At 37.9% G+C, this 27,478-nt stretch overlaps 1 pseudogene; it reads right to left on the bottom strand.

The window, feature by feature from the left end:
• Positions 1–14,723: 14,723 nt before the first annotated feature.
• LOC116645819 lies at positions 14,724–15,201 on the bottom strand (annotated as a pseudogene).
• Between the last annotated feature and the right edge of the window lie 12,277 nt (positions 15,202–27,478).

The following is a 27,478-nucleotide window of genomic DNA, read 5'->3' as shown; positions in this document are numbered from 1 at the left end:
GGTAACTCTCCCTAACCTATTGCCTCTGTGACTACATGGACTTAAACTTCTGTTTAAATCAGAAAGGAAATAAAAGCCATATTTGTAAGCCACTGAAACTTCCACTGTGTATTTTAAACATTTTTTCTGATCCCATCTTGTTAAACCATGCAAACATGATTTAAATCTTCTCCAAATATTAGTTATCAGATTATGTGGACCTGGAAAAACCCCTCAGCAGACTGTTTGATCTGGCATGTAGCTAAATGTCGGGAACTCTGTCCTGACCATCAGTCTAAGAGGCAGTGTCATAGCAACATAAAGGATTATAAATAGCTGCTCCAGCTTCAGCTGCCAGTGGCCCCAAAGGAAAGGGAATGCCAGAGGAAACCACCGGAAGTGCAGACACAGTGAGGGTAGGTGGTGGTGGAGGGACGCACCGAAACAGTCCACTGAAATATACACTGAAATAATCCAGTGTCCGTTCATGCAAGCATCACTTACTGACTACTTGGCATGTATCGGGCACTATAAAGAATGCTCACCACATAAGGCAGCACAGCTCAGTGTAAAAAAAAAAAAAAGGACTGTAGGCACCAGAGTCGGACACATCGGGATAGATGTCCTGGATCTGTCTTTGGGACTTCATTCACAGGAGTTACCTGGCTGTGTGAAGGGAAAGCTAAAACTCTAATTGGCTCCAACTCTATTAATTATGGATTGCTTATGCATGGTCAGGCATATTTAGATGTAACTCAGTCCTTGTTTTTCAGAGGCATTGAGATGCTGTGCTCCCAAAAACAGTTACAGTACTCCTGCTTTGAGACTTTCTTACCTCTGGTGACAACAGCAGGGGAGGACTGAACTTTTATCTATAAACTACATGCTGGGAAGCAAAAGCCCACACCTAATCCTATTACTCCCAGTGCCAGGTAAAAATCTGAAGGCTTATCACAGTTTATCATCATTTGACTCCCATTAACCTGTTAAGTATTTCCTACTAAGACTCCCCACCCTGAATACAAGGCCCCTAATATGCAAAAATATATGCAAACACTTAGAGGTACGAAGTAAGTGAGAAGTAAATATCTAGTCCTTTTCTTTCCTTACAAGTGCCCTCCCTGAGTATGGACTGGAATGACCAATATAGCCTATTTTGGTTGTAGAGAAGCAAAACAAAAAACAAACAAACAAACAAAAAACCTGAAACCAAAAACCAACCAAACAAACAAAAAAGCACAAAGTCATATTCTATATTTTCTGCAAAATCTTTGTGCCCTGCAATTGTAGAAATAGGAATTTCCCACCTCAATCTATCCCAGCCCCTCCCTAATTATGAAAATCCATACCCTTTAAGGAAGGAGATTTGTGTCAAACTTCTTTCAGTCCCTTAGTTACATGACTAAGACCTGCTCACCCTCCTCAATGAGTAGCTTGAAAGGTCTTGGCAAAATCACACAGCCTCCTCAGCTAAGTGGAACCGGCTCCTGAAAGAGCACTCCTTATAAATTGTCATGTCCATATGTTTCTGGAGGATATGCCATCTGGGATTAGAGTGCTCATATTTTATGAAGCAGGAAAGCAAAAATATGTTCACCATTTAACAGTCCCATTTGATGGGAAAGTGGAATTAAAATTACAACAAATCTATATCATCTCAATATGTGAACCCACTGTGTACCAGAAATCATAGTGGGAAATAATCTGAGATTCAAAGAAAAGAGGTATCATTATATTGTCTGCCATGAACAGGCAAGTGTGGTGGCAAATGCACCCTGTGTTTGTCCTTTTTGTCATAGCTAAAAGAAGCAATGGCCATGATAAAGGGTTATTTGAAAGTAAGTAATGCTAACTTCACCCAGTTTCAATAATTTAATAAGCACTTAGTAATATCGAAATTGATGCTAAATGATATATTGTAAAAAATGACCATAACCCTTTTCTTGCCCTCAATGTGCTCATCAGGCCTCTCTCCTCTAGTTTTCTTTGGCATCTTTACAGATTCTTATTATAGCACTTGCCACACTGTGCACACTGGCCATATTACTCTCTTCAGTGTGTCCAAACTACAGATCTCAGCCCTTCCTTGGATCATTAGATTAAACTCAGTGGGTTGTGACAAGCACTTTTCTGGTTGTTATTAACAACAGAACAGATTAAAATGGGATGGAAAATTAGAGTGCCTCACGCATAAACATATTACAGGAATGTATGTACCTATACAAAAACACATATGCATATGCTGGATTTTATGTAAATTGTATTTATTAGAGTGGATCACAGCTTAGAAAACTTAAAAGCCATTTACCTATTTAACTAAAAGTCTTCCAAAAGAAGGGTGAAAAATGTATTTCAAAAAATGGAAGGAATGTGGGTCAAAAAATAATAATAATAATAAACTGACTCTAGAATCCATATTCTGTGTTAAAGAAAGAGAGGTTTACTTCAACTCCTCAGGGAGGACAGATCTGCCTGCATTTCCCCACCACCATCTCCCACTCTGTCTATACATATCTCCATCACAGCACTCATCCAGTTGATCAATTTACTTATGTACCTTCTCTTTAGACCAAGGGAACCTGGAGGGCAGGGAAATTTATATCCATTTTTGAATCCCCAGGATTTAGCTCAGAGACAGGTACTTGGTAGGTAATCACTAAATGTATATTGACATACACAGACCTATAGGAGACAATGTAGGAAGAAGGATTTTTCCCTTCTGTCATGCCCAAAATGACTCAAACAAATGATAAGATGATAGACTAATTGGAATAGACCAGAATGACTAAGCAAACAATGGAACTACTAGCAGGTTGTTAGATGTAAGCATGGAATTCTTTACGAGAACACTACATGCTTTTTGAGAGTTAACGTAGGCTTACTATAGGTTTCCAAAGCATAATTTCGAAGTGATATTCTATACTATGCCTAACATAGGCTATATTTATTGCCAAACATGGAGTCTTTCATTAAGAGAGAAACTCAAAAAATGGTGCTGGGAAAATTGGACAGCCACATGCAGAAGAATGAAACTGGACCATTTTCTTACACCATACACAAAGATAAACTCAAAATGGATGAAAGACCTAAATGTGAGACAGGAATCCATCAAAATCATAGAGGAGAACACAAGCAGTTACCTCTTTGACCTTGGCTGCATCAACTTCTTGCAAGGCACGTCTCTAAAGGCAAAGGAAACAAAAGCAAAAATGAATTTTTGGGACTTCATCAAGATAAAAAGCTTCCTCACAGCAAAGGAAACTGTCAACAGAACTAAAAGACAACCTATGGAATGGGAAAATGTATTTGCAAAATGACATATCAGATAAAGGGCTGGTATCCAAGATCTATAAAGAACTTATCAAACTCAACACCCAAAAAAACAAATAATCCAGTCAAGAAATGGGCAGAAGCCATGAACAGACACTTCTCCAAAGAAGACATACAAATGGCCAAACAGACACATGAAAAATGCTCCACATCATTTGTCATCAGGGACATACAATGTTCATAGCAGCAAGTCCACAATAGCCAAACTCTGGAAGGAACCAAGATGTCCTTCAACAGATGAATGGATAAAGAAGATGTGGCTCATATATACAATGGAATATTACTCAGCCATCAGAAAGAATGAATACCTACCATTTACATTGACATGGAGAAACTGGAGGATATTATCCTAAGTGAAATAAGTCAATCATAGAAAGACAATTATCATAAGGTTTCACTCATATAAGGAATATAAGAAAGTGCAGAGGATCATAGGGGAAGGGAGGGAAAACTGAATGGGAAGAAATCAGAGAGGGGACAAACCATGAGAGACTCTTGACTCCAGGAAACAAACTGAGGGTTGCAGAAAGGGGGGTTTCAGAAAGGAGGAAGATGGGGTAACTGGGTGATGGACATTAAGGAGGGCATGTGATGTGATGAGCACTGGGTGTTATACACAACTAATAAATCACTGAACACTACATCAAAAACTAATGATGCTAAGATAGCAGGAGGGGAAGAATGAAGTGGGGAAAATTGGAGGAGGAGACGAACCATGAGAGACTATGGACTCTGAAAAACAAACTGAGGGTTCTAGAGGGGAGGGGGGTGGGAGGATGGGTTAGCCTGGTGATGGGTATTAAAGAGGGCACGTTCTGCATGGAGCACTGGATGTTATGCACAAACAATGAATCATGGAACACTACATCAAAATCAATCAATCAATCAATCAATCAATCCTATCCTGCTCCTCCTCCTCCTCAAAAAAAAAAAAAAAACTGATGATGTACTATATGTTGGCTAGTTGAATTTAAATTAAAAGAAAGAGAGAGAGAAACTCAAAACTCAACCTAAAAAAATGTATTAAAGTAATAGAAAAGTGAAGGGTTGAGGTGAAGAGTAAGTGGGAAGAAGTGACCTACCTTAAAGTACTTCAGAGAGAGGACTGGTGTGATGTCATTGTGATGGACTGGCCAAGAAGTTTCACATGTTTAGGTCATTATAATAGATTAGTAACAGGTATCTCCAAAAAGGAGTCATCTCTGGAATGTGGTGACAGTGATGGTTAGATTTATCGTGGCCAAAGTGCCACTGACTTTCTATGATCCCATGATTCTGTAAAGCTTACAACTGACTTGGGGAAATGAAATTGAAATTCTGGAGACTGTGAACTCTGAATCTGGCTGAAATCACCATACACATCTTAGGCCAGGATCCCATTTGAGCTAATTCAAATTCTAAGACCAAAGCAGGTGAAAATCATAAGATCCAGGAATACAATCCTGAGGGAGGTACAAGAAATCAGTTTCCAGACTTCACCTAATATAGAGTTAAGATTTAGCAATCCAGAAAAACTTGCTCTTTGCTTCCCATTACTGATAATTAAATGTTTCTCTAAATTATATTAAAATGTGAAAGTGTTGTGTCACTGCTCTGTACCAACATGTACTGGGATTTGATTTTATTTTAAATATTTTATTTATTTATTTGACAGAGACACAAGAGAGGGAACACAAGCAGGGGGAGTGGGAGAGGGAGAAGCAGGCTTCCCGCAGAGCAGGGAGCCCGATGTGGGGCTCGATCCCAGGACCCTGGGATCATGACCTGAGCCGAAGACAGACGCTTGACTGACTGAGCCACCTAGGCGCCCCAACGTGCTTGGATTTTATTCATAAACTGAGGGTGAGGACATGCAGGCAACCTGGCTGGCGTAACAGAAACATCTATTTATATATTATCTACCATCTGTCAGGCAGCATGTATCACTTTGTATAAGTTATTTTGTCCAAATAAATATACATCTTACAAATAGTTTACAGAGAAATGAAGAAGCTTGCCTAAGGTCACAAACATGGAAATCAGCAGTCAGAACTGGAAATCAGATCTCTCCAAAACCAAAGTATACCCATGCTTCTTCCAGTACACCACACTGCTCCTCAAAAACATCTATCAACAGGCTGCTGTATGCCAGAGGCATTCGTATGTTATTTTATTAATCTACCCCACATTCATCAGTTTCTTATTAGCAACTCCTTTTTACAGATGGAAAAAGCAGAAGTGCAGAGAGAAGTAAGAAGTGGAAGAGATTTAGATACAGATCTGTCTGACTCCAAGAACTGCAGGTTTTAAACTGCCCTTAACACTCTACTGAACTAACCCACTAATATGGGAAGTACAATTTACTAACAGCCTTGTCATATTAACTCTGAGTCTGGATGACTTGGGCAAGTCATTTGCCCTTTGAGACTCTCTCTCCGCTCCCATCCTCTACCTGTCTAATGAGGCTGTTGTTAAGAGCATATTAAGGAAAGCACAAAATACTGACTTAGAAAAGCAGTATATGAGACTATATATACAGTTGCTCTGCTTCACACCAACATTCAGTGGTTCAAGAGAGAATTACTGTGACATTATTTAAGGCTTAATCTCGTTTAGTGTTAGCATTTGATGTGCAATTTTGATGAAATTTATTAAATTATTCTGTTTTTATTAATCTCCATTGTAAAAATCCCTTTTTCAAATTTTGCTAATTCTTACTGTTTGGGAGAGAACTCAGTCTTAATAATAAAAAATCTGAATCACATAATTCTTCTTTAAGAAACATAATTTTCTTAGCACTGCAAATAACTGATAGATTGAAGTCCAGCCTGGACTGTTTTAATAAATAAGACATATTTACTTGGTGCTACTAATACTTATCTGGAAATAAGCAGTTTTTAATGATCTTGTTTTCAAAACATATCATAAAATCCTACGTAAGATTTGCTTTATTGTTGTACCATATGAAATGCTGAAGTTTTCTGTCTGGGAAAAACACTCCTGTGTTTCTCCTTAACTTACATACAGAAAATACTTCTGACACCAGATATGTGCATTTTTTTTTCTCACACCAAACAATTCTTTGGGATACCAGCTGGGTGTCCAACAATTCAACACAGGTTAAGGGGTCAGTCCCAAAAGACTGCCCCCTAGTTCAGATGCCAGTTGCAAGTAGTAGGTCCCTGTGTTACCCACAACTTCTATTTGACTTGGCTACAAATCAGAGTTTCCTACAATTCCCTCCTTGGATTCAATCATTTGCTTGAATATCACACAGAACTCAAGGAAATACTAACATTCTCCAATTTATTTGATAAAGCATACAGATGAAGAGCTAGATGAGGAGATATATAGGTGAGGTCTAGAAGGGTCCTGAGTGCATAAACTTCTGTCCCTGTGAAGTTAGTGTATGTCACCTGTCACCCTTCTGGCATAGAGGTATGTCCACCAACCAGGAAGCTCTCTGAACCCTTTACTTTTGGAATTTTCATGGAGGCTTCATCGTGTGGGCATGATTGACCATTAACTCAATCTCTAGTCCTTCATGCCTTCCCAGAGGCTGGGAGATGAGACTGAAAGTTGCAAGCTTCTAATCATGGCTTAGTCTTTCTGGTGACCAGCCTCAATTCTAAAGCTATCCAGGAACCCATGAAGAGTCATTTCATTAGAATAAAAGACAGCCCTGTCACCCAGGAAATTCTGAGGGATTTAGGAGCTCTGTGTCAGGAACCAGGGTCAAGACCCAAATATTAAAACAAAAGATACTCTTAGTGTTCTCATCACTTAGGAAATTACAAGGGTTTTAGAAAGCTCTGGCCAGGAACTGGGGTCAGAGACCAATATATATATATTTTTTTTTTTTCTATTATTTGACAATATCTATCTTTCATTTATAGTGCAAGGGTAAGCTTCAGAATAACTCAGGCCAATAATTGCCAAGTATATATTAGTAGCCTCTGAATTGATGAGGTTTAGGTGTCTCTATCTTATAAAGGAAATGGCTGAGACAGTGTTACAAAGAAGGAAAGTCATTGAATTATTACTTCCTTTTTACCTAATGCATGCAATACATTTCTTTCAAGATTTTTATGATTATGTGACACAGATGCAAGTATGCTGTTAAAAAAGAAACTCTCCTTGGTTTCTTAAATCCTTAGAATAGGCCCAAAGAAAGCTGCTGAGTGGGCACAAACCAGTAAATTCACTTTTCTGACCAGCATGTTGGAAGCTGGCTCAGTGGATCTTCACTAGGGGAGATGCCATGCAGCAAGCCCACTCATAGTTGTGTGAAACTTTCCCTGTAAGAGGGCAGCCCCTCTCAGAATATCACGTGGTACCTTGTGAGACAGAATTAAACAGGGCTGGCAATGCTTTCCCAATTCTTAATATGGATAATTTTCAAGAAACGTTTCTCAAGAGGCCAAAACTATACATATACCTCTCTTGAACTCCATGGGAACTAGCTTTGGAATGGAAATATATATAAAACACTTTTAATAACTATATATAAATATAACTATATAATAATAATATAAACTATAACTATGTATATTATATAAGTTATATAACTATATAAATAAGTATAATATAAAAAAAAACTAACCATACACAAAATTATGAACAGAGAGCCTTGCCTTTCCCAGCCACCAAAACATGAACAGTGAACCATCATCATGCGTACTCTCCCATCACTGGGAAGCTTTTCTATTTCAGCAGAGATATATGAAAAACCAAGTTTCCAAATAGTTCAAAGAGCCATTTCATTAATAAAAATCAAGCATTCTAAATGGTTTTCTCTACCCATGTAAAAAAATTGACAATAGGCCTGTCGTAAAATAAATATAATCCACGTATGTTTTCAGAAAATTTATTTTTCACAGGAGTCTTCTCGATCACCTCACTTGATCTCCCCAGCAACCCTGAAAGAAAATAAGGCATGAATTGCCACCTTCATTTTACAGCTAAGGTGCCTGAAGTACAGCAGGAGGAAGTAAGCAGCCAGCCAAGGTCATGGTGTCAGAAGGTAGAGCGAAAACAAGGAAACTGCCTTAAACTTCTAGATCCAGGGTTAGTCTACTTCTGTTTAAAACAAATACACAAACAGCAACAACAACAACAACAACAACAAATGCTCTCACTTCTGGAATTAGTGCTGTGGAAACAAAGAGAAAAAGAAACAGGGAACAGAGAAATGCCCATGAGAGGAGGCACTATTTGCTTTCTTTAGGGCAATGTTAGGCCTCACTTCAACTCTCTTGTGTCTCTGCTTAGATAGCTAAGGGCATCCCACAGCTGGCCTCCTACGGCAAAGACAACATTCCTACAGGATCCAATAATGGTAGCAGGGACTTGTGATTCCTGACATCTGTGCTTATGATACATTGGAAGTCACGTGACCTCCCTGCACACCATGCATCGGTGAATGCAAATGAGAGAGTTGAGGAGAAGTGGACTGACATTGTATTCAGGATGGCCTGAACCATATTAGTGATAAGACCACAGTAACACTCTTCTTAAATTTGGAGGCTGAGGTTCAGCCCTTATGAAAAATACACCGGAAGCCATTAACCTTCTCTTTAGAAAAATGTACATGCATTTTAACACACACTACTGTCTAAAATTCTAGAAGGTTTCTAGATTTCCTTATGGCATTTATAGATTTCCTTATGAATCTCTATGGAATTTTGAAACTTGAAATTAAGAACAACTGACCTATACTCTGATAATCAGTGAATTTAAGTTAAGACTTCAGCACTAGAAGCCAGATATTTAGGCAGACATGTGGCAAAAACAATCAGTCAAAAATCAGTTAATTCAGTAAGGGAAAAAAATCTACAGGTCATTAGGCCAAAACAAAACAAAATGAAACAAAACACTATTGAGTATTTATTTAAATTTGTTTGTGTCTCTAGCAGTAGTTTATTTTTTTAAGATTTTATTTATTTATTTGAGAGAAAGAGAGAGAGAGAGAGCACAATCAGGAGGAGGGGCAGAGGGAGAGGGAGAAGCAGACTCCCCGCTGAGCAAGGAGCCTGACACGAAGCTCGATCCCAGAACCCTGACGTCATGACCTGAGCTAAAAGCAGACACTTAACAAACTGAGCCACCCAGACACCCCTCTACAGTAGTTTAAACCCTATTTTCCTCCTACTTTAACCCATTTCCTTCTTGTACCACCAGCACATTGTGCACCTTGAACTATCTGAGATTGAATCAAAACAGGGCAGAGGATAGGAATATAGGAGATGCCATGATGGCAAATGGTTTCACAAGTGTGGGACCCAGGTTAAAGGTCCTTCAGATTCCTCTCTTTGCTCTACAATTTAAACCACTCCTGTATTTAAACTCTCTGCATCTAGAGCAGTAGCTACTGCTTCAATATGTACCAATAAGTGTAAACCAAGCACCTCTTGGCTCCAAGATCCCCCAAAGGTGAGCCCTTTTAGGACCCTTCCTACACTGATTGCTTCAAGATGGCTCCAGGGTATAACAGAATATGTCTTTAAAATTTGCATTTCTCTAATTAGCAAATTTGCACATTAGCTACCTCCACAGCAACCAGCTGCCGCTTGTTTCCTGGATGTATGACACCTCATGACACCACAGAGCCTTCTCTCTGAATCCTCGATTAGAGAGCAAGATTGCATCTTTGTTAGTCCGTGTGAAAAACACATACCTTTACTCAGTCTGCTTTTCCTTAAATAAACTTGGAATTGACCAACTTCTAAGGTGGGAAAAGAAAATATCAGAACTTCCGTTTCCTGACTCTTACAGCCTAAGATGGGAGGAAGGAGGTATGCTTATGATACATGGCTTAAGATACTTTGGATTAAAGGGAGAAATGCCATAATCAGGAATGGCTTAAAAATGGATCATCAGTAGAGGCTATGTAGGTATTGCTGAAAACTTTGATAAATACAAAGCATATGTTTTGCCTAAAGCCAGTATCACTCTGGCTGACTCTGATTTTTCCCCCCAGATGCAAGGAAATGTGATTATTCTGCAAATGAGGTAAAAAGTATTGAAATAATGCCTATGTATATCATGACAAAGTGATGATGTATTCCTCATTCTTGACTCTCTTAGTCTCCTGAAAGATATTTCAAATAAAGATCTAAGGTTCTTCTAAATAGTACATGCTCTGCTGGATTGCATTTTACTCAGTTAAGCACATGCCTTTGGATACAAATGAGCAAGCATTGAGGAAAAAGTTCAATAGCTGTGAAATTAAATCCAAATAAGGAAACCATCATATGGAAGCACCATCTCCTTTTCCCCACTAGGAATAATCAGTGACTTCATGAATTTTAACAGTGGCAGAGACCTAAGACATTATTTTGTACATTATCTATTATAGTTCTCATATATGGAAACAGAGTCAGAGAGAAGTGAAGTAACTTGATAAAAACTAAACACTATATAAGAAGCAAACCTAATTTAAGCATCAGCCATCCTTCATTCAGCAAGAGTGGAATGTTTAACACATACTTGGAATGCTTAACATATACTAAGTACTATTCTAGATGCGAGAGATGTAAAGGACTTCTCCTCAAAGAGTTTAGTCTAAAGGAGGACATGAACTTGTAAACAAAATCAGCAAAAGCTCATGAGATTGATACTATTAATTTCCATTTAATAAATCAGAAAATTGGGGTTTTGAGTGGTCACACAGCTAGTGAGTGGAACATTCAGATCTGCCTGATTTCAGAATTCATGTTCTGTGCTTGTTCTTTGAAGTGCAAGAATTTCTCAAAAAACATGTTTGAATATGTATATGTGTGAGGTGGGCCATGGTAGGAGGAAATTACAGTATATGTACTTTAAATGTTTCATAATCTCCCTCTAGTGAGCCGTCCAACAACCTCTACTAGAAAATAAATACCAGAGGCAAGCATTTGCCCACAAATGCTGACCTCTGACCAGAAACATTTTGCAGGGGTACAAATAAAATTGTATTAGCCAATGCTCATTACCTTGAGCAGGATTGTGTGTGTGTGTGTGTGTGACAAGTTTCTATTGATCCTCCTAGGCTATAAACAGTCAGAGAACCCATCTGTCAAAAGCCTTCTAAAAGCCTGCTCTATTTCATCTCACCTAGCTTCTCACCCTAAGAAATGTAAACTTGACAGGAAGAAAACAAGCAGCCGTTAGCAGCAGAGCCTGTCCTGTTAATGATTTTGGCTATGTTGCATTCAGGAATGGTCAGAACCACGCTGCAATTTCAACTGATGTTGTAGAATGCACTCTTGGTGAGTCAAGCGATGTCATCCCAGTGATAAGGCGGGGAGAAGGTGACCGTCTAAGTAGAAGATGGGATCCATGAGGGGATGGATGTTTACTAAACATAATATTTGTCCCTGTAGAATAGTCTAATTTATATATATATTTTAAAGATTTTATTTATTCATTTGAAACAGAGAGATAGAGATAGAGATAGAGAGAGACCATGAGCAGGGGGAGAGGCAGAAGGAGAGGGAGAAGCAGACTATTCACTGAGCAGGGACCCCAATGTGGGGCTCGATCCCAGGACCCGGAGACCATGACCTGAGCTGAAGGTAGATGCTTAACCATCTGAGCCACCCAGGCACCCCTAGTCTAATTTATACTTTATAATCTGAAGAGCATGAAACTATTCATAATCAAGGAGGAGAATCCAAATTCAGCCAAAAGCACATAGAGGAAATTGTCAAACTGATGTGTTAATTGTCTATGATATTTTTCTCAATAGGAGAACTGACTGACTTATTTTAGGATTCTTTTTTAGATAGAAGTTCCACTAGTACAGTTTCACTTAACAGCAACAACTGCAACAATAATGATAAATAAGATTTTAAAAATTTATTAGTATTAATTATAAAATTATGCATTTCACACTTTGTAATGTGTGGTTTTCCTTAATCTCATTTCATAGAATGAAGAGGACACAAGAAAACTTAAATTATTTGCTCAGTGACTCAGAGCTAATTAGTGATAGACTGCTGGAAACAACCTCAGGTCAATCTGACTCCAAAGCCATGTTTTTCTATTATGCATTAATTTCCCAAGGTTGCCACAACAATGTATCACAAATTGGGTGGCTTAAAATAATAGAAATGTATTCTCTCACAGTTAAAGAGGCTAAAAGTCAAGAAGTTGGCAAGGTCATGCTCTCTTTGGAGACTGTAGCGGAGGATACTTCTTTGCTTCTTCCTCGCTTCTGGTAGCTGCCAGCAATCTTTAGCTTCCTTGGCTTATAGCTGCTTCACTCCAATTTCTTCCTCCATCTTGTCGTGGTCATTTTCCCAGTCCCTGTGTTTGTATCTCTTCACATGGCCTTTTTGTAAGAACACCAACCCTTGGCTTTAGGATCTTCTCTAAGGCAGTATGTCCTCATCTTATTCAACCAGTTATATTTGCAAAGATGTTATTTCCAAACAAGATCACATTCAGAGGTGCTGGTGGACATGAATTTTGAAGAAGAACCTATCCAACCCAGTACACAGGGCAATTAGGCTAAATAAATAAATAAATAAAAAGTATCCACATTGAAAAGGAAAAAACTATATTTGCAAAAGACATGATTACATACTTAGAAAATCCTAAGATACAGACTCTTTGAAGTAATTAAAAAAATTTCAGAAATGTTGCAGGATACAAGATCAACATACAAATATCAATGAACTGTCCAAACATAGAATAAAAAATGTTTCCTTTTTAAAAACATCCAAAAATTACATATTTAAGAATGTATTTAACAAAAGTATGAGACTTATACACTGAAACTTCAAAACATTATTGAAAGTAATTTAAAAAGATATAAATAAATGAAAAACACATATGTTGATGAATTGGAGGTCTTACTTAATATTATTAAAATGGTAATAATCCCCATATATATATATATATGCAGATTCAAGACAATTCCTATCAAAATCCCAGCTGGATTTATTTATTTACTATTATTGTTTGCAAAAATTGGCAAGCTGAATCTTTTTTTTTTTTCACCAAGTGAACCAAAGACTTTATTTTTTAAAAGCAGATAACACCAAAGTACTATGTGGTATCCATATTCATTGCGAAAATAATTATTGAACTTTCAAAACCTCAAATGAATAAGCTGAATCAATGGTTATGACAGATATTTGTTCAAGGTCTAGGCTTGATTTCTACATAATATTATTCATGTGCATTCCTGTGTCTATTTATTATGAAAATGGGGACTGTTGAAAGTCGAGCCTAGCTTTGTTTTGATTTCAAAGATGACACAGCAGCTAATTGAGAACTCTGGCTTGCTGATTGAATCCTAGAAATCATGTCTTCTGATGTTATACAACCAATTGTATTTCTAAAAAATAAAATCAGAATTTAGATTCCCCCTTTGAAATGGTCAGGTTCCCAAGCTTTCCAGCACCATGGTACCAGGATGTGCTGAAACTGTGCTTTCCTTTGTCTTTCTAAACACATCACTGGGAACCCAAAAGGGTCCCACTAATAGAGATTTTTAAGAACCACACTAAACCCAAGTAGAAACAGTGGATAAAATTATCCATTACTTTTTCTGTTAACAACAACAACAAAATGAGAGTGCACTGGCAAATGGGAAAATGTTAACAGTCATATGGTTAAGAAAAATGGTTCTATAAATCCCTCCTTTCAAAATTATGTTCAAAGTTGTTTATGACCAAAAGCAGGTCATAAACATGGTAAATATAAATAGCTCCTCTTAAAGAAAAAAGCCCTTCATGGAATGTAGCTGAGGATCTGGTACAGAGAACTGAGGGAAGGCAGATCCATGATAAGACCCAACCTTACATTTCTAGGATGCATTTATGGCCTCATGGATGTGTGTCACGTGGGTATGAATAGCTCCTCCTCGTACTTAAAAAGGAATGAAGAAATTAAAGTGAATTTGTGTGCTAATGAAAAGCCTGCCCTGAGAGCCAAGCCCTTAGTTTATAAGGCAAGCTTTTTGTCATCAGAAGTGGGAATAGATGAACATGACAGCAGACACTAAAGCCTGGTCAGCCATATTCAGGCCAGCACAGTCACAAAAATAAAGAAATTGTGCCTTCTCAGTTTGAGGCTGCCCCCAGAAAGGGCTACAGAGGCAAGAAAGGAAGCTGGCCAATGTTAAATCACCAGAAGATATTCAGACAGGGCAATGGTCACTGTTAGATGAGGTGATTGAGGTCACAGTAGGCAGGAAACCCTTGAACCAGCACTCAAGGTGAATGTCTCTGCATGTCCCCTGCATGACTCCAAGCAGCGATCCCGGGGGGGTTGGAGGTGTGTTATTCTTGCGATATCTTCTCCCCAAGAGAAGACACAAAGGTGAAGCCCCTGGAGAGATGAGATCACCAAGGTGGAACCCCCACCAGGGGCGGGACTGGGTGAGAGTCAGAGAGCACTTTCTGCAACATGCTGTTCCTTCCAGGTCTGGCCAAGTAATACAAATGCTAGTAGGTGCCTGGGAGAGCTTTGCAGTTGGGACAGCGGGGTCCACATCCTGGAGGGCGTCCACACAGAAAGAGATGAAGCAGCAGCCTGCTAATGCACCCCAGCAGGCACAGGTTCCCACAGGAGGGCCCGGTGAGGGTGCCGGTGTTACAGGACAGCTTAGTCACAATCGTCTTATTGCAGGAAGGACAACATATCTGGACTGGGCAGGGGAGTTGAGGAAGGAGACCAGCTGCAGCGTGCAGACCATCTGCACAGCAGTTGCACTGGCACTGGGGATGGACACTGGCTGGGCGTAGTACTGGAGGATTCACGCCCTTCCCACCTTCACCCATCACCAGCCCCTGACCGGCCACAGCACTGATGCAGAAGGCATGGGGAAGTGACTGTTGACCACCACTATCTCTTCATGGGATGGGGGCATGGTGGCCCCGAGGAAGGCCCAGCAACCTCATGGTAGGCTCCTGGAGCCGACATTTTACCCCCCTGCCGCCAGTCGAGCCAATAAGCTGATTCTTAAATTCATATCAAATGCAAGGGACCTAGAGGGTATTATGCTAAGTGAAATATGTCACTGAGACGTAGAAAGACAAATACCACATGATTTCACTCATAAGTGGAATCTAAAAACAATAATAACAGGGGCACCTGGGTGGCTCAGTCGTTAAGCGTCTGCCTTCGGCTCAGGTCATGATCCCAGGTCCTGGGATCGAGCCCCGCATCGGGCTCCCTGCTCCGCGGGAAGCCTGCTTCTCCCTCTCCCACTCCTCTGCTTGTGTTCCTGCTCTCGCTATCTCTCTCTCTGTTAAATAAATAAATAAAATCTTTAAAAAATAAAAATAAAAATAAAAATAAAAACAATAATAACAACAACAAATGAATAAACAAACAGAAAGCAGAATCAGACCTATAAGTACAGAGAGCCAACTGATGGTTGCCAGAAGGGTGGGGGGTCGGGGGATTGGGTAAAATGGGTGAAGAGGAGAGGGAGATATAGGTTTCCATTTCCAGAATGAATGAGTTAGGGAATAAAGGACACAGCATAAGGAATACAGTCAATGATACTGTAATAACAATGTATCGGGACAGATGGTAGTTACACTTGCGGTGAACATAAAACAATGTATAAACTTGTTAAATCACTATGTTGGACACCTGAAACTAATGTAACATTGTGTGTCAACTATACTTAAATTAAAAAAAAAAAATTCAAAGGACCCAGATAGTCAAAGAAATCTTGAAAAAAAAGAACAACGTTGAAGATTTTAATTACCTGATTTCCAAGCATGCTAAAAAGGTATAGCAATCAATTCAGTGTAGTACTGGCGTAAGGATAGACAAGTATTTTCTATCCCATTATTATCCATTATCCCTGTTATCACTGTTATCTCAGTGATATGTTCTATCTCACTGATATATCAAGATAGAAATATCAGTGGGACAGAAATGCAAGTCCAGAGATAACCCTTTACATTTATGGTCAATTGATTTTTGACAAAAGTACCAAGACAATTCAATGAGGAGAGAATGGCCTTTTCAACAAATGGCACTGGAACAATGGGATATCCATATGGGAAAAAAATAATTGGACTCCCACCTATTACATAGACAAAATTTAACTTGAAATGGTCCAACATGATAAATGTATGAGCTAAAACTATAAAATTCTATGAAAAAATGTAGGCATAAATCTTTGTGACCTTGTGTTAGACGATCTTTTCTTACGCATAATACCAAAAGGGCAAGTAATAAAAGAAAAAGAGACCCCCTGGGTGGCTCAGTCTGTTAAGCATCTGACTCTTGACTTCGGCTCAGGTCATGATCTCAGGGTCATGAGATCAAGCCCTGTGTTGGGCTCCACGCTCAGCATGGAGTCTGCTTGTCCCTCTCCCTCTGCTCCTCCCCTCGCTCATGCTCTCTATCTCTCTTTCTCTCAAATAAAGAATAAATAAAATCTAAAAAGAAAAAATAAATTGAACTTCAAAATGTACAACTTTTGGGCTGAAACAATGCCTTCAAGAAAGTAAATATACAACCCACAAAATGGAAGAAAATATTTTTAAACTGCATATCTGATGAGGGATTTAGTAAAAAAAAAAAAAATATGTAAAGAACGTTTACAACTCAATAATACGCACACAAATGACCCTCTTTTAAAAATGAGCAAAGAATATGAATACAAATTTCACTAGATGTATGTACAAGCAGCAAACAAACTCATGAAAACACCTTCAACATTATTAGTCATCAGGGAAAAGTAAATCAAAAACACAATGAGATACCACTTCATAACCACTAAGATGATTATAATAAAAAAGAGACCATAGAAAGTATTGGTGAGGATGTGGAGACAATGAACCCCTCATACATTGGTGTTGGTTAAGTGACTGCCTTCGGCTCAGGTCATGATCCTGGAGTCCCGGGATCGAGTCCCGCATCAGGCTCCCTGCTCGGCGGGGAGTCTGCTTCTCCCTCTGACCCTCCTCCCTCTCAAGCTGTCTCTCATTCTCTCTCTCTCAAATAAATAAATAAAATCTTTAAAAATAAATAAATAAATAAAATAAAATAGCAAAAACATGGAAAGGGCCCAATTGTTCATCAGCTGATAAATGGGTACAGAATATGTGGTATATCCACCCACACAAAGGCACACTATTCTGCAACAAATTGGAATGAAAGTACTGATAACATAACATGATGAGCCACGAAAACATCATGCTAAGTGAAAGAAACTAGCCAGAAAACACCATCTATTATGTGATTTCATTTATGTGTAATGTCCAGAATAGGCAAATTCATAGAAACAGAAAGCAGATTAATGGTTTTCAGGGGATGGGTACAGGGTTTCTTTTAGGAGTGATGAAAATTAGGCAAATGTAGATTGTGGTAATGGTCTCATTATTTTGTGAATATACTAACAACCACTATGTACACTTTAAATGGGTGAGTATTATGGAATACGAATTATATCTCCATCAAGCTGTTTTTAAAAACAGAATAAGAAAGCTTTATTTGGACAGAATTTTGTAAAAAGTTCACAAATTAAAGGCCATATTTGCCATCTAGAGAAATTCTGAAAATTTTCCTTTATAGACTCTCTCTCAATCTGTTAAAATAATTAGTCTTATACTCATTGCAGTCTGATGAATATTTCCATTTAATTTATTTGTTCTGCAGTCATTTTCCTACTTATTTTTCTGATCAATTTATCTATTTTTCTTAGTATGTGCTGTATCTCTCAAATTGGACTAATTTGCAAATTTCCCATACTATTTACACCATTCTGAGAGAGAATCAAGCTGCTAATTAAATTGGATCTAATACAAGTCTCATGACACCCACCCAGAGAGCCCAACAAGGTGCATTTATATTTATCAATTCTTTTTGTTGTTAGTCTTTGATCAATTTGCTCTCTGGCATCTCTCTATGAACATGACTTTATTTTTAGAGAATAGAAGGACATAAAATGTCTCTATTGGTTAGTACATAAAAAGATAAATAGGCATCTTTTAAAACATTTTAAAATTAATTCCTGCGTTGTCTCCAGCCTATTGAAATCACATTAGGTTTATTGCAGTTAGTGGATAATTTGGATTTTAATAACAATATTTTAGAACTATATGGTTAGATAAGGAACTTAAAGTTTTATCTATATGTGACATCCAGGCACCATTATTTCAAATTGGTTCTTGTTGAGGAATGACACTTATCCCAATCCTTCATTCCCCCCTCCCCCACTTTTTTTTTTTCTCCAAGGGAAATAACTTATTCATGCCTAGGAGAGAAGAGCATCAGGAAGAATTCCAGTCCCACTCTCCACCCCCATCTCTGACTCATCTCAAACTGATTAAATCAGTAGGTGGTGATACTAGTGGAAGGGTTTGATTAATTAACACTCTAAACCCCAACATATGGTGCCATAAGATAGGAAATTTGGGTAAATAGAAACCGGAACTAAATAGGAGTTACAATGAAATGTCAGTCTTATAACCTAAAGTGCAGGTTCCCTAATAAAGTGGCATTGGAGGACACTGTAATTCCTTCCTCATTGAAGTGAATCAAAGGCAGTGCAACTGTGAAAGTGTGGCTTCCTCACGGATGTCTGTGTCTGGTGCAAGGTACATGTCTGTGTTGGTGGATGGCCAACTATGATAAGAGGAATACTGAGGATGAACTTAATCCATCTGAATGCAAATAGGTCCCAGACAGAAGGAGCAAGACCCAAAAGTCCAGGATATAGTTTACCTCTGCTCCAATTTCATCAATCAGAAATATCATTCCTCCTTGGTAGAAAGGAGGAAATCAATAAGGGTAGAGAGACCAGAAGTGCCTTCCAACACCATTTCCTTCTCAGGAGCACCCTACCTCCATCTGCTTCTTTGGAAAAAGGGTTAATCAAAAAGCCCTTCTCCTTTCCTAACAGCTGAACAGGCTATTGGACATGCACTGACAAACTATTTGGTCAATGGTATCTGCCCCATGTCAATGCCTTAAAAGTCTAAGCAGTTATAAGCCAGTAAAACTAAAGAATTTCTCTTCTCTCTCTCCCTCTCTCTCTTCATCATTGTCTCAATCTCTCTTATCCTTCAAAACCTTTTTTGTGATCCAGTAATTTTGAAGCCTATCCCTTTATCTGAAATCAAGATACTCTCTCTCTGCTCACTCTGTACTGTCTCACTTTATTTTTAGTTTCTGTCTTTGTCACTGTCTCAGGTTCACACCTTTTATCCAAACCATGTACCCAGTGATCCTTACCCTGACCTCTGGGACCTCTTCAGCCCAAATCCATGTCCTGAGATCCTGCTTATCCAGGGAGGAGAATGAAAAAATGTGTTTCATCCAGATTCAAATTCAAATTGATCTAATGTTTATTTAGCACCCACCATATCACAGACACCACATTATGCCTACCCTACTCTGTTCAACAGCCCTGTGAAAGGAGATTTTCATCTCAACAGCACAGATTATAATAAGTAATATTGAGTGTTTCTCATGTATCAGTCATATTCTAATTGTTTTACATGTTTGCATGTTTAATCCTTACAGTAAATCTATGAGGTATGTGCTATTTTAATGATTATTTTAGTGATGGAGAAACTGAGGCACAAAAAGGTTAAGAAATATCTCAGTATTATAGCTAGTAAATGACAGAACCGGGATTTTCATCCAGGAAAGGTTATCTAGATGGGAGAATTATGATAATGAGAATAGAATAACTTGGCCAACTTCACAGTTAACAAAGGCTGATGCGAGAATTCAAACTCAAGATTTTCACCATCATCTCTTTTTTATTATACATTTCTTAATTAAATTTTCTTAGTGTACTGATGCCAATGCCATGTAGGAAATATATAAAAGTTTTGCTGAGATCAAGATATAAAGTAAAATCTCACCTATATTCCCTGTGCTGTTTATCACTGAGTCTGTTTTCCTCAGTATTGCACTCATGTAACCGTACCTTTCATCTTAAAACTACTAGATAATTATCAATTATTTTGAGCTCATCCTGTGCACCATTCTGATCATAGTACCCCACTGTTCAAAATCCACTGATGGTTCCAAGTGTTTAGAGAAGAAAGTCCCAGATCTTACGTTGCATTCAAGAACCTCCATAAATTAGTGCCTGGATATCTTTCTGATAAGAGCTTTGCTCAACCATCTTATCTCATTTTTAAATGCTCCTCTTCCCTAATCACATGTCCAATGTCAGATTTAAGACTTTCCCTGTTCACCATAATTTCTAATAAATAATAATTTTTCATCTTAAGTTATATGAGAACCTCTATTATATGAAAGGTCTTGGAGGGTACCATATATGTTATATCTTCTTCATTTTCATATATTCCATTGTGGTTATTTTGGTGTCTTATATCTATAGTTTTGTGTGTGTGTGTGTGTGTATGTGTGTGTGTGTGTGTGTGTGTGTGTTTAAAGTAAATGGTTACTCACTGATTTAAATTGAATCTAAATGTGTAGCTGGGTATGGGCATATAAAAGGTGCTTAATATATATTACTTTTCATTGAATTGTAGAGGATGCAAAGAAAAATAAATTTCCTTTTCTTAAGGAAACCACCATCTACTTAGGAATAAGAAGAATACATGAGAAACAAGGAAGACTAATGACAAATTGCACTTGATTAAGATTTAAAGAAGTGGTTTAGACACCATATATTACTCAGGGTTTAGGAAATCATATGATCAGGAAGAGTCTTCTCAGCCTTTTGGCTAAGATCAAGTGAACAGGAAGAGTCAGGGAAATGAAACTTAAAGGTGGAACTTGAGGCAAGCCCTAAAAAGTGAGATATGGAAGAGCAAAGACTAAGACAAGTGTGCCTTAGATGACTGAAAAATCCATAGGAAATGTCAACTCATTTTCAACCAAGGTATGGCAAAGGACCACTATCTTGAAGACTCAACATAATAGTAAAACCATAGCTCCCTTTTTCTCAGTCACCCTAGTCTAAAACTAGTCCATGATGACCATTAACTTAATGCCCCATTGACTTTTATGAAATGTCAACAACGTCCTCTAATAATTATTTCTTTCTAACCTCTTTTATTAAGAAGTTTACTTGTGCTCCCTTCTCAAAAGTCAGTTTTTATTACACATGCTGAATGATAGTGGGATGTATGATACCACCACCTCTGGTATCAATTGATGGGAAGAGGGCTCAAGCCAAGTCAGGCCAAACATACTCTTTCTCCCATGGACTCATTAGGACTTTTGAACTGGGACTCCATGTACTGCTGGGTTCAGTATAACAATAGATATGCCACAGAAGAGAAAGTAACTCTCCAGAGACAAAGAAAAGAATGAAACAGGCATGCAAAGAGAAACAGAAATGAGAAACCATGCAATCTCAAAAACACAGAGAGGGTAAGCTTTCTCATATCTGACTCCCAGTATATGGGAGGCCCTTTGAGTCTCTTGAAATCTGTGATATATCCCACATATACATTTCCTTTCATTCCCTCATTTTAGTAACCAATCCACAACACCAAATCCCATACCCACTCTTCTTACCATCTTTTTTAACCTCCTCAACTTCCTCTCATTTCCCTTTGGCCCTACTTAAATTCCAAGGTCGATCATTAAATAAGTCCCTTGCTTATTTTCTCACCTCTTTACCTCTCTCTAACTTTACCATAATCATTTTGTTGAAACTTCAAATGTTTTTAAATCCAATTTCCCAGCTATTCTAGGTTTAATACCATGCAGCTAAAAGTACCTAGACAAAAACTCACAACCATGCTGTCTGAATCTATTTTACTATAGTGATCTCTGAGTGCAAAGGAGCCTTAATATTGCCCAACAATCTTGCTACCTTTCCCTGGACCATCTACTCTTGCAACCTCAACGTGATGATTTTATACTTTCTATCTTCTCAAACCTCCAGTCTCTGTTCTCATATCCTCTATCCTCACTCTCAGATAATCTTTCTTCCCACAACCTAAAAAATTGGAAATGATTACAAAAGAACTTCCACAAACTCCCACCTCCACATCTCACACCTGTGCACATGTTCTTTCTTCCTGTCAGTGTAGAGGATATTTCTATATATTCATAGAAATTTGTATTTCTGCTCTGAATTGCAGATTCATTCTCTAACTCCTATACTCAATATTGCCACTAATGTTATAAAAACTAGTTTCCTTTCACTCCTCCCTTTCTCTTATGGTCCACATCCATCCATCAGCAGTATCTATTAGTTTACAAATAAAAATATAAACAACATCACAGCTCTCCACTTCTCTCTGCTCTGAACTGCCATCATTTCTTGCCTGAAATACTATAATAGCTTCCTAAATCACTCTGTTTACACCCCTGCCCTCTGAAGTTTATTTTCAGCAGCTTCAAGAATGATTCTTTTAAAATTTAAGTCAGGTTATGACAAGATTTGCCTTAAAATCTCCCAGTAGTTCTCCACTATTGCCCATGGTAAAAGTCATTAACATAACATAGTAAAATAAAAAAAGGCAAAAAAAAAAGAATACTATTATAAATTTCCTGTATTATAATATGAGCTGATACTGTATCAATTTAGATAATATCAATTTATGGCAGACTGCAATAAATTAATACACTAATTTACTCTGCTTAATTAATATTAACTAATGTATAGTCTTAACTAATAAATAATTTTTTCTTAAAAAAAAGTCAATGTCTTTCATTGACGTACAAGGTCTTTTGTGACTCCATCGTTGGTCATTCTTTTCATCTCATTTCCCATCACTCTCCTTCTTGACTTCCTCAACTCCAGCTACTCCAACCCTCTTGCTGTTTCCAAACCACATCAGACATTTATCTCCCTCCTGGTCCTAGAATTTCCTTTATTCTCTGCCTGGAGTCACCTTCTCATAGATACACCTGAATCACCCCTCACCTCCTACAAGTCTTTAGTCAAATGTTCTTTTTCAGAGACTACTTCTTACCAATGCTTCCTGTTAAAATCCTTTCTGAATTAGCAGCAGGTTGGCTAATCATCCTTATTTGCTTTAGACTGTCCTATTTTAGCGTTCAGCACTTTATATATATATATATTTTTTAAAGATTTTATTTATTTATTTGAGAGAGAGAGCATGAGGGGGGAGGGTCAGAGGGAGAAGCAGACTTCCCGCCGAGCAGGGAGCCCGATGTGGGACTCGATCCCGGGACTCCAGGATCATGACCTGAGCTGAAGGCAGTCGCTCAACCAACTGAGCCACCCAGGCGCCCTCAGCACTTTATATTTTGTAACTCCCTCAGTTACAGGCAAACTGGGAGAGTTGGCTACCTTAATAGTGGTCACCCTTATTCATCCATCACCTGTTTTCTTTCCTTACTTTATTTTTCCCTATAGTACATTTCACCACCTCATGTACCAACTATTTAATATACTTGTGTTTATTTCCTTCTCCTTTCCATTCTTTCACTGTCATCTCCATAAGGGTAGAGGTTTTAGTATGCCTTGGTTCCTTTTGTATTCTTTGCCACCTAGGATAGTGCTTATAGTAGGACCTCCTTAAATAATTGTTAAATGAATAAATCAATAATTAAATAAAAGAAGAAGCATTTCCCTTAATTCCCTGTGTTTGGTTAAGTTAGGTTAGTTGGGTTTCTCTTCCTTACAAACCAATGAACTTTAAGACTCTACCAACTCATTCTTTGGGACCAGACTCTAAATAGGTTCTTATGGCCGTGCTAAATTCCTCTGCATCAAATTTCTTTTCCCCTTTGGTTTAGTTTATCTCTGACAACTGCATCCTAAATTCCTCTGCATCAAATTTCTTTTCCCCTTTGGTTCAGTTTATCTCTGACAACTTTTTATGCAGAGATATCCTATCACACAACCAAGACCTAAGAGATCACATGGTAAATGGTAGATAGATGAACTTTACTGAAATACAAGAAAGAAAAGCTGGGGGTGGGTGCTCTAGTCTAAGATGACAATATAGGAGACTCCTGAAATCACCTACTCCCATGGACACACTGAATCTACAGATAGAAATGGAACAATTCTCCCTGGAGAAAAAACAGAAAATGGCTGAGAGACTCCTACACATCAAGCAAATGAGAAAAAAAAAAAAACAACAACAACAACAACAAAAAAAACCCACATCAAAGCTGGTACGAGAGGCTGAGACACAACTCTCCATAAACCACATGCTTGGCATTATGACATACAACTGGGAGAGAACTCACTACTCCCAGCTTCACCCTGAAGAGTTAAAGGTTTGGACCCAACATCGAACACTCCAACTTTTAAGACTTCTACCAGAGGGATGGGCCTTCAAAACACTTAGCTCTGAAAGCCAATAGGGCTTGCTTCCATGAAACCAACTAGACTATGGAAAACAAAGAAATAGCTCATAATGGGCTCACAAGGATTCTCCATGTCTATACCCCAAGGGCTCAGAGCTGAAGCAGCAGACAGAAATATCTAACCCCAATCTTTCCCTTAAAGAGGTTTTCCTCACCTACTTTAAAAGCTGCTTGCTGGGGTGCCTGGGTGGCTCAGTCAGTTAAGCATCTGCCTTCCAGCTCAGGTCATGATCTCAGGATCCTGGGATCGAGCCCCATGTCGGGATCCCTGTTTCTCCTTTTCCCTCTGCTGCTCCCCCCTCTTGTGCTCTCTCCTCTCTTTCTCTCTCAAATAAATAAATAAATAAATACTGCTTGCTGATGGGCCAACTTCCAATGAATCTGTATCTAAGTGCTAACTGAGATCCTCCCTTTTGGGACTCTGATAGGTTTTGGTTCACCTTCAACTACTGGGAGCCACTAAAAACAAAAAGGCTGCTCGGGCAATCACAAAGGTTTAAGAGACCACCAAGAGCTAGGGCAAAGCTGAACAACTTTAATGAAATGGTGTTAAGTGATTTACCTAATAAAGAGTTAAAAAATAATCGTCATAAATATGCTCACCAAAGTCAGGAGAACAATGTATGAACAAAGTGAGAATTTCAACAAAGAGATAGAAAATATAAGTACCAAAGAGAAATCACAGAGCTGAAGAATATAATAACTGAATTGAAAAATTCAACAGAGGATTTAATATCACACTAGATCAAGGGGAAGAAAGGGTCAGCCAACTCAAAGATAGGGCAGTGGAAATTACTCAATCAGAAGAGCAGAAAGAAACAAAAATGAAAAAGATATTTAAGGTACTTATGGGACACCATAAAGTAGATCAATATTTACATCATAGGAAGGAGAAGAGTGAGAAACATTTTAGGATTGTTTTTCTTTTCTCTTTCTGTGAAACATGCCATTAGAATTTTGATAGAGATTGCATTGAATCTGTAGATTGCTTTAGGTAGCATGGCCATTTTAACAATATTACTTCTGAATATCTAAAGGAAACAAAATCACTATCTCAAATAGGTATCTGCACCCTTATGTTCATTCCAATATTATTTATAATAGCAAAGATATAGAAACAATGGATAGTATCAAACATGAGTATCCATTGATGGATGAATCAATACTATATCAGTTATACATAACAATTATATCAATTATATCAATATATATGTATTTTCCCTTACTATACATTTAATATAGGGGCGCCTGGGTGGCTCAGTTGGTTAAGCGACTGCCTTTGGCTCAGGTCATGATCCTGGAGTCCCGGGATCGAGTCCCGCATCGGGCTCCCTGCTCGGCAGGGAGTCTGCTTCTCCCTCTGACCCTCCTCCTTCTCATGCTCTCTGTCTCTCGTTCTCTCTCTCTCAAATAAATAAATAAAAAAAAAAAATCTTTAAAAAAAAAAAAACTATACATTTAATATATATTATATACATTAAATATATATTAATATTACATTATGGATCTATTATACACATTAAATAAGTATACACATATAAATATATGTAACTTTATATAATATATATTAAATATAATATTTTATAAATTTGTGTTTATGTTTCAACTGTAAAAAAGGAGAGCCTGCCAATTGTTAAAACATGGTTGGGCCTTGAGGGCATTATGCTAAGTAAAATAAATCAGAGAAAAACAAGTACTGTATGATCTCACTTATATGTGGAATCTAAACAAACAAACACACAAATTCATTGATACAGAGATCAGATTGGTGTTTGCAAAAAGTGGGAGGTGAGGGGGTGGTGTGGGCTAAGTGGGCAATAGTCACCAAAAGTTGCAAACTTTCAGTTATAAGCTAAGTTCTGGGTATGTAACAGACCACATGGTGACTATAGTTAACAATACTCTATGGAATATTTGAAAGTTACTAAAAGGGTAGATCTTAAAAGTTTTCATCACAAGAAAAAGGAATTGTAACTATGTGTGGTGATGGATGTTAACAAAACTTATTGTGGTTGTCATTTCACAATATATGCATATATAAAATTATTAGGTTGTACACCTAAAACTAACACAATGTTATATTTCATTTACTGCTTAATAAAATTGGGAAAAAAGAGAAGGGAGGGACTAACTACGTCTTCACCAAATTCCTGTATTGAAGCCTTAACTCCCAGTAACTTGGAATATGACCATATTTAGAGATAGGGCCTTTAAAGAAGAAATTAAGATAAAATGAGGTCATAAGAATGGGCCCTAATTAACTGGTGTCTTTTATGAAGAGGGAACTAAGATACAGACACTCACAGAGGGAAGACTAAGTGACGACACCAGAAAAAGATGGCCATCTAAAAGCCAAGAGAGGACTTAGCAGAACCCAACCCAGCCAACACCTGGATCTTGGACTTCTAACCTCCAGAACCATGAGAAAATTAATTTCCACTATTTAAGCCGCACCCTCTGTGGTACTTTGTTATGGCAGCCCTGGCAAACTAATACAGGAACTTAATTAGGAACAGTGGCCTGGAAGAGACTTAGGTTTACAATTTCTCATGATCGGAAATTCAAAGGCCAGATCCCATTAGTGACATTTCACACTTTGATACACAGAAGCCCCAAAGAGCCAGTGCTGAAGTACCTACTCAAAGCTCAGTTTAGCTAGTAGGACAACAGATTTGACATTGGAAGAATTGGTTCAAGTCCTGGTTCTGTTTTTTCACTTTATGACCTCTTTCAGAGCCAATAATCTATTCTAAGCATCTTTTTTTTTCATCTATTAAATATGAATAGTGAGGTCACACTACCAATTTTCAGGATTGTTGAGAATATCAAATGTGGTACTTAATAAAAAATAACTTTAGCACTGTGATTAATAATGACAATAATAATAATATTGTATAAATTTATGTTTATAAATATTATTTATGAGTTTATTAATGTTATTTTTGTTATT

The sequence above is a fragment of the Phoca vitulina genome, unplaced genomic scaffold (genome assembly GCF_004348235.1).
Source record: "Phoca vitulina isolate PV1807 unplaced genomic scaffold, GSC_HSeal_1.0 scaffold34, whole genome shotgun sequence".
NCBI lineage: Eukaryota > Metazoa > Chordata > Mammalia > Carnivora > Phocidae > Phoca > Phoca vitulina.
This window is presented reverse-complemented; position numbering and strand designations above follow the sequence as displayed.